The following is a 6,326-nucleotide window of genomic DNA, read 5'->3' as shown; positions in this document are numbered from 1 at the left end:
CGGCGGCGGGCGCGCTGCCTCGCGGAGCCCTGGGCCCCGGGAGGCGAGCGGCAGGCGGGGGATCGGCGGCGGGGCACGGATGGCAGCGGATGGCGAGGGATACACCGCAGCCCCGCACTCACCCGCGTCTCTGCTCCGGCGGCCGCCGCTGGAAAGGAAGCGGTAGGGGTCAGGGGGCGGAGGTCACCGCCGCTCACCCGGAAGTGGTGGCGGGAGGCGGCCGAGTGCCACGGCGGGGAGGAAGCGGCGTTTCCCCGGTCGCCAGGGCAGGACTCTGCCTCGATCTCGACCCCGATCCCGCCGCGCCGGTCGCCGCCGAGAAACCGCGAGCGACACTACCGAGGGTAAGCCGGCCGACCTCCTCAAGATGGCGGCCTCCTCCTGGCCGAGGTCCCTCTCAAGATGGCGGCGGCCGCTGGCCGAGGGTCCCTCCCCAAGATGGCGTCGAATGCTCCTGACAGAGCCGTGCCAGGAGGCGCTTTGGAAACGCAGGCCTGAATCGGTTTTAAAAAAAAAAAAAACAGCTGGAGGAGAATCAGTGTAATGGCAGCACAGTGCCTGCTTCCTCTCGGCCACGCAGCCACAGGCGGTGCCTCCTGGGTTCAGCTAAAGCCAGGCAGTTCCCCCTCCTGAGGTGTCACTGAGGTGTCATGGGGGTCCCTGGCCTGACCTCAGGCAGGAGCCCTGCCTGCCAGGAGACGCTTGGGAATTTACCCATACAGGGACGCACATAGAGGTGCTAATGTGTGGAAGTCTGGAGTATTTTCTCTTAAGGAGCTAACGAGAGATTTTATTACACGTAATTCTTTGTCAGGCGGCTGATGTGAGTGGTGTAGACGTTGCAGCTGTGAGCAATGGTGGAGGGACTGCCTCCTAGAGCAATCAGTGGGGGAGATTTTTCCGCTGCTGAAGCAAACAACATGTAAATCTGCAAAGTTTAATATGAAGTTGGTCCAGCAAGCGAATACTTTCTGATTCCAGCTGATTTAAGGAGAGTTAAGATGGGAAACATCAAAGACCCTTGGAAAAAGGTCTTATCTTATCCCTCCGGGGAGGCAGAGAGCTCGGAGCCCAGGGGGACTGGGTGGTGGTGGCAGAGTGGGAGCCCACCCAAGGGTGCCTGGCTGGGGAAGGGTGTTCAGATTTCCACCCAGCAGCTGCCTTCGGAGCTGGTCTGACCAGACGAGAAGCCAATGGCTGAAGATATATTGAGGGAGACTGCTTATAATGGCCCCGCTGGCGGGATTACTCAGTCCCAAGGCCTGAAAACACACTGTCAGGGAGGGTCCAGCCCCTCTGCTTGACTGACAGTGTTTGCTGCTGGCCCATAGGAACCTTCTGACCCTCTTCTTGCATCCATCAGCTCAGCAGCTCTAGGGTGCTGCAAGTTTTTAGGGCAGTATCCATGTGCCCAGCAAAGCTGACGTCTTTCAGCATACCTTTTCCTGGCCAAGCATCATAGAATCGTTTTGGTTGCAAGAGACCTTTAAGATCATTAAGTCCAACTCTTAACCCAGCACTGCCAAATTACCGCTAAACCATGTCCCTCAGCACCACGTCTACCCATGTTTTAAATACCTCCAGGGATGGTGATTCCACCACTTCACTGGACAGTCTGTTCCGATGTTTGAATACCCTTTTGGTGAAGAAATTTTTCCTAATATCCATCCTAAAACTCCCCTGGCACAACTTGAGGCCATTTCCTCTTGTCCTGTTGCCCGTTGGGAGCAGAGACTGACCCCCCCTCGCTACACTCTCTCTCCTTTCAGGGAGTTGTAGAGAATGAGGTCTCCCCTCAGCCTCCTTTTCTCCAGGCTGAACAACCCCAGCTCCCTCAGCCACTCCTCACAGGACGGGTGCCACCACAACGCCTGTCTTGACCCCTGGGCCATCTTCTCCTGCTCCTCTCTTTGTTAGCAGTTTGCTGCTGCGTCAGGGATCTTCCTGTTTAAATATTGAAGGAGAGGCTTTTAAAATATACATTGGCAGGAGTGCTGTAATTCCAGCCGGGGGCTCCGGTGACACCGGCCGTGGCCTGATTTAAAGGAAGGGGCTGGCAGCAGGCGAGCGCTGCAGAGCTCAGCCTGCCTCGGGCCACGTGTGCCGTGATGGCTGAGGTGACCCATCCAAGAAGGAGCCGTGGGGTGAGCCAGGCAGGGTGGCTTTGTCCCCGAGGAAGAGGACAGGCTGTTTCAATCCTCCACGAGGCTTGCACTAGCCCTGGAACAGATGCAAGCCAGAGGCAAGGAAATGGGCAAGCTTCCACTTATGGGGTAACAGGCTGAAATAATCTCATTAGAAGATGAGCTTCTAAAAAACCACCCAACCCAGCGGTTCAAAATCCACCCCAAATCAGCTGGGAGCCAGGCTGCTCCTGGTCCCTCCTGGTTCTGTGCAGGATGGGACTTTCTCCACTCCCCAGGGTGAATTCTTCCCTCTCTCTTTGCTTTTCACCAGTCCTGGAGTGCCTGCAAGGGAACTGCCTGCCTTGCAAAATGTTCCTGGGGCTCGAATGCCAGCTCCGGCCAAGTTGTCCCAGCTTCCGAGGACAGCGCTGAGGACCTTCCTGGGCTGGGATGGGCGAGAAGGGAGACACCAGGCAGGGTCTGCAAGGATTGTGTTCTCCAGCCTGGCCAGGAAGGGTGCTCAGGCCACAGCGGGGTCAGTGCCAGAGACGATGTGTATTTGCTTTGAGAAATCCCCCAGATTTAGTTCCTTATTGGGTAATTAACATTCCAGCTGCTCCTTGGTAATAGCCTCTCCAGCCCATGGGAAACCCACAGGCAGAGTGACGCTGCAGGCGGATTTCATAACTCAGCCGGTGACTAAACAAAAAAAGAAGCCCGAGAGCCAAGGCAAATGGAAATGCTGCTCTTGACCTCTTCTCCCGCCTGGAATTTGGCCCTGGTGTACACTGGTCCTGCCTGAGAGGGGTCAGTGGGAAGCAACTGGCCTGACCTGTGAAGCCCTCAGCTCTGGGTTCCCCGCAAGGAGGAATTTTTGGTGCTCGGATGTCACTGCTTCCGTGGCTGCATCTCGTTCCCACCAGCCACCGGTCCAGTGGCCTTACTGGTGGCCTTGAAACAGAGATTGGAGCTGGAAGAGGCCAAAACTCTCCCTGGAGGCTGAACTTTCGCCTTCTGCCTGGTTCGGAGCAGCATCTGCGGCCGGGGGCTCTTACAGTGCTGGTGGGCAACATCTCTGGGCCCCTCAAAGCAGCATCTTTCCTCTAACAGCCCCAGCAAAGAGAAATTCAGGACCCCAAATGCCATCATTCACAGGTAGAAAAAAAATAAATGTGGAGGAATGGCTGTGTGAAAAGGGGCACGATTTAATTGCGATGAGCAACCCAGTCTTTGATTTAGATAAAGGCCTAAAAATAACCATTAACTCTCCTGAGGAAAACAGAAGTAAGGAAAAGTAGCGACTTGGTGAAAGCAGAACCAAGTCCAGAAAATGCTGACAGACTCCTTCGCATGAGCAGCAACCCTGTACCAATCATTTGATCGCTTCAGGCGCGTGGACAAGTGTAATGAACCAATTGTATTAATGTTGCTATCACGTGCTCTGCTTGATTGTCTATATAACCTTTGTATATGCCACAAATAAAGGAGAATGACCATACTCATATTGAGATTCCATCATTACTCCGGGTCCGTGTCCCACTCCAACAAATAAAAATGAAAAAAAACCAAACTTTTCCATTTGCTTTTAAGGCCGTTTCTAGTTTCAGAAAGGCTGTTTGTGCATGCACACATGTAAAATGATGTGTCAGAACCAGGCGTAAGAAGATTTAAAAAGAAATATCCAGTGCTGAAGTTAAAGCACTTAAGGAATTGGCAGAGACTTCAAGAGCCGGTTTCTGGCCCTAATGAAGCCGGTGGAAGTGCTGCCATGGACTTCAAGGGGACCATAATTTGGCTGTAACTCAGTAGGGAGCTGAAAGTGTTGATTAATAAATTGGAGACAATGCGGAGGAAGCGCTGAACTTCTTTCCAACAGATGTACTGAAGAAGAGCCCGTTAGTTAAGGCATGCAGGAAAGGAACTGGTTTCCTTTGTGTTTGCAAACAGAAGATGGGGGAGAAAAAAAAGCTACCTGATACTCATGTAAAATGGTAGAGCTGATATTAATAAATACCAGTGCTTTTCTGAGCAGCCGTCTGTTTCCAGGGAGTAGGTCATTCTTTAAAAAAAAAAAAAAACCAAAACCAAAAACGTATTAGCAAATGCCAGACCAAGCATTCAACAAATTCCTTTCTCTCAGAAGTAATTATTCAGTGGAAAACTTTACCGCTGCAGATTGTGGATTCTGCAGATTGTCCTCGGAGTGTGGTGCGTGCCTTTGATTACTCATTGCTGCCTTTTTTGCTCGATGATTTGTGCATGAATCGCCTCTGCTAAAACTCTTGACGGAGGTTAGCGTGGCCTCAGAAAGCCATTCCCAGTGCAGATATGTTTTCAGGCTGAGTTTACAAATCATTTAAGGCTGCAAAAAAAAAAAAAAAAAAAAAATCCCTTTAATACCCTTTACAGCAGTTTGCAGTTGAAAAAATTCCTGCTTGTCCCTTTTTGTCTTCAGAGCTTTCAAGTAACTTTGGCTTAGGCGAGATATTCAAAGATCTTCAGAGAAAAGGCTTGTGAGGGAAGTGAAATGTTTAAGGATAAGACATCTTTGACTTCAATGAATGCTTTGGAGTGCGTTAGAAAATTTGCAGCCATAATTGTCTGCAATTCTTTGTGTCTCCTTCCCTACGATTTCCTTTCTTCTTTTCTTTTTGTTTGTTTATCTGCCTGCTTCATTTGATTGAAATTGCTTCCTCGCCTCCCGTTGAGTCGGAAGCTCTCCCAGAGCGCGGCTGCCAAAGCCAAACCCAACAGACCTTCTGCTGTGTCTCATCCCCACAGGCTGGACACCAAACTTGTCCCCGGGGGCTGGACACGAAACCTGGCGGGGTCTTCTTCGTGCACGCCATCCCTTCTCATGCAGGCGGTGAAATGGAGCCGGGCGGCTTGTGCTGGCAATTAACATGGACCCGAGCAGGTCCCCACATGCCGGTGGAGCCCCTGGCAGCCTCCGTGAGGAGGGCAGGGGCAGGAGCGGAGCGGCTGAGCCATGTCAGGCTCGTTTTTCCCCTCTGGGAGGAATGAAGGGAATTCTCTGTGTGTGCTTGCAGGTCCAAGGGCAGCCCGTGACTCAGATGGGCGCCCTGAGCTTGGAGTCAGGGTGGAAAAGCTGGAATGATGTGATGAACTGGTGGTCTGAGATCACACTGGGGTTCTGTGTCTGGAGAGGAGGATGGAGATGATTTGAGGCTGAACTGGCTTCAAAAAATGTGTCACGAGGGGTGCACGCACACTGGGAGAAAGATAAGAGGACTCCTTGTAGGAGACGTCAACCTGGCACCCCGGTTACACCAAAGGCACTGCCTGGGCCTTACGATTCAGGACAACGATAAGAGGACTCCTTGTAGGAGACGTCAACGTGGCACCCTGGTTATACCAAAGGCACTGCTTGGGCCTTATGATTCAGGACAACTCTGAGGAGAGGCTGAGGGAGCTGGGGGTGTTCAGCCTGGAGAAAAGGAGGCTGAGGGGAGACCTTATCCCTCTCCACAACTCCCTGAAAGGAGGTTTTAGTGAGGGAGGGGTTGGTCTCTTCTCCTGAGTAAGGGTTTTAGTGAGGGAGGGGTTGGTCTCTTCTGAGTAAGATGTGATAGGACAAGAGGAAATGGCCTCAAGTTGCACCGGGGATGATTTATGATGGATATTAGGAAAAATTTCTTCACTGAAGGGTCTATCAACAGGCTGCCCAGGGAAGTGGTTGAGTCGCCATCCCTGGAGGTATTTGAAGATCGGTGGCCGTGGTGTGGCAGGACATGGTTCAGTGGTGGTTTGGGCAGTTAATGGTTGGACTTGATCATCTTAAAGATCCCTTCCAACCCGGCGATTGTACGGTTCTGTGCCTGCCCTGGGGAACTCCCTGCCCGGGAGAGCAGAAACCCGGTGGGAGCATCCCCGGGGCAGACCATCACACGCTCCCCGCTCCCGGGAGGGATGGATGGATGGATGGAGGGAGTCCTCCCCCGGGAGATGATGGCACGGCTTACGGTCATCCCCGTCCCCGGGGGACCGGAGGGGCTCCCACTTCGGGGCCGGGAGCTGCGCCAGGCGGGAGGAGAAGGAGGGAGGGGGGGGAATAAACGGTGTAAGGACGGCCCCGGGGATCCGCCGGGTGGTGCGGGGATGCCGCTGCCCTCCCCATCCCGGCGGGGAGCCAGCCCACCGCGGCCCCCGGGGCGGTGCTGCCGGGCGGCGGGGCGGCGC

The 6,326-nt window shown here is 53.5% G+C and overlaps 1 protein-coding gene across 1 annotated transcript in view; it reads right to left on the bottom strand.

The window, feature by feature from the left end:
• RPS14 (ribosomal protein S14) overlaps window positions 1-251 on the bottom strand; it is a 3,620-nt gene extending 3,369 nt beyond the window's left edge. Inside the window, exon 1 of the mRNA XM_014948175.1 lies at window positions 123-251. The gene's annotated coding sequence lies outside the window, so the exon portion shown is untranslated. The remainder of the gene's footprint in view (window positions 1-122) is intronic.
• Between the last annotated feature and the right edge of the window lie 6,075 nt (window positions 252-6,326).

The sequence above is a fragment of the Calidris pugnax genome, unplaced genomic scaffold (genome assembly GCF_001431845.1).
Source record: "Calidris pugnax isolate Ruff unplaced genomic scaffold, ASM143184v1 scaffold27, whole genome shotgun sequence".
NCBI lineage: Eukaryota > Metazoa > Chordata > Aves > Charadriiformes > Scolopacidae > Calidris > Calidris pugnax.
Note: the sequence above shows the minus strand (reverse complement) of the source record. Positions and strands in the feature narration are given on the sequence as shown.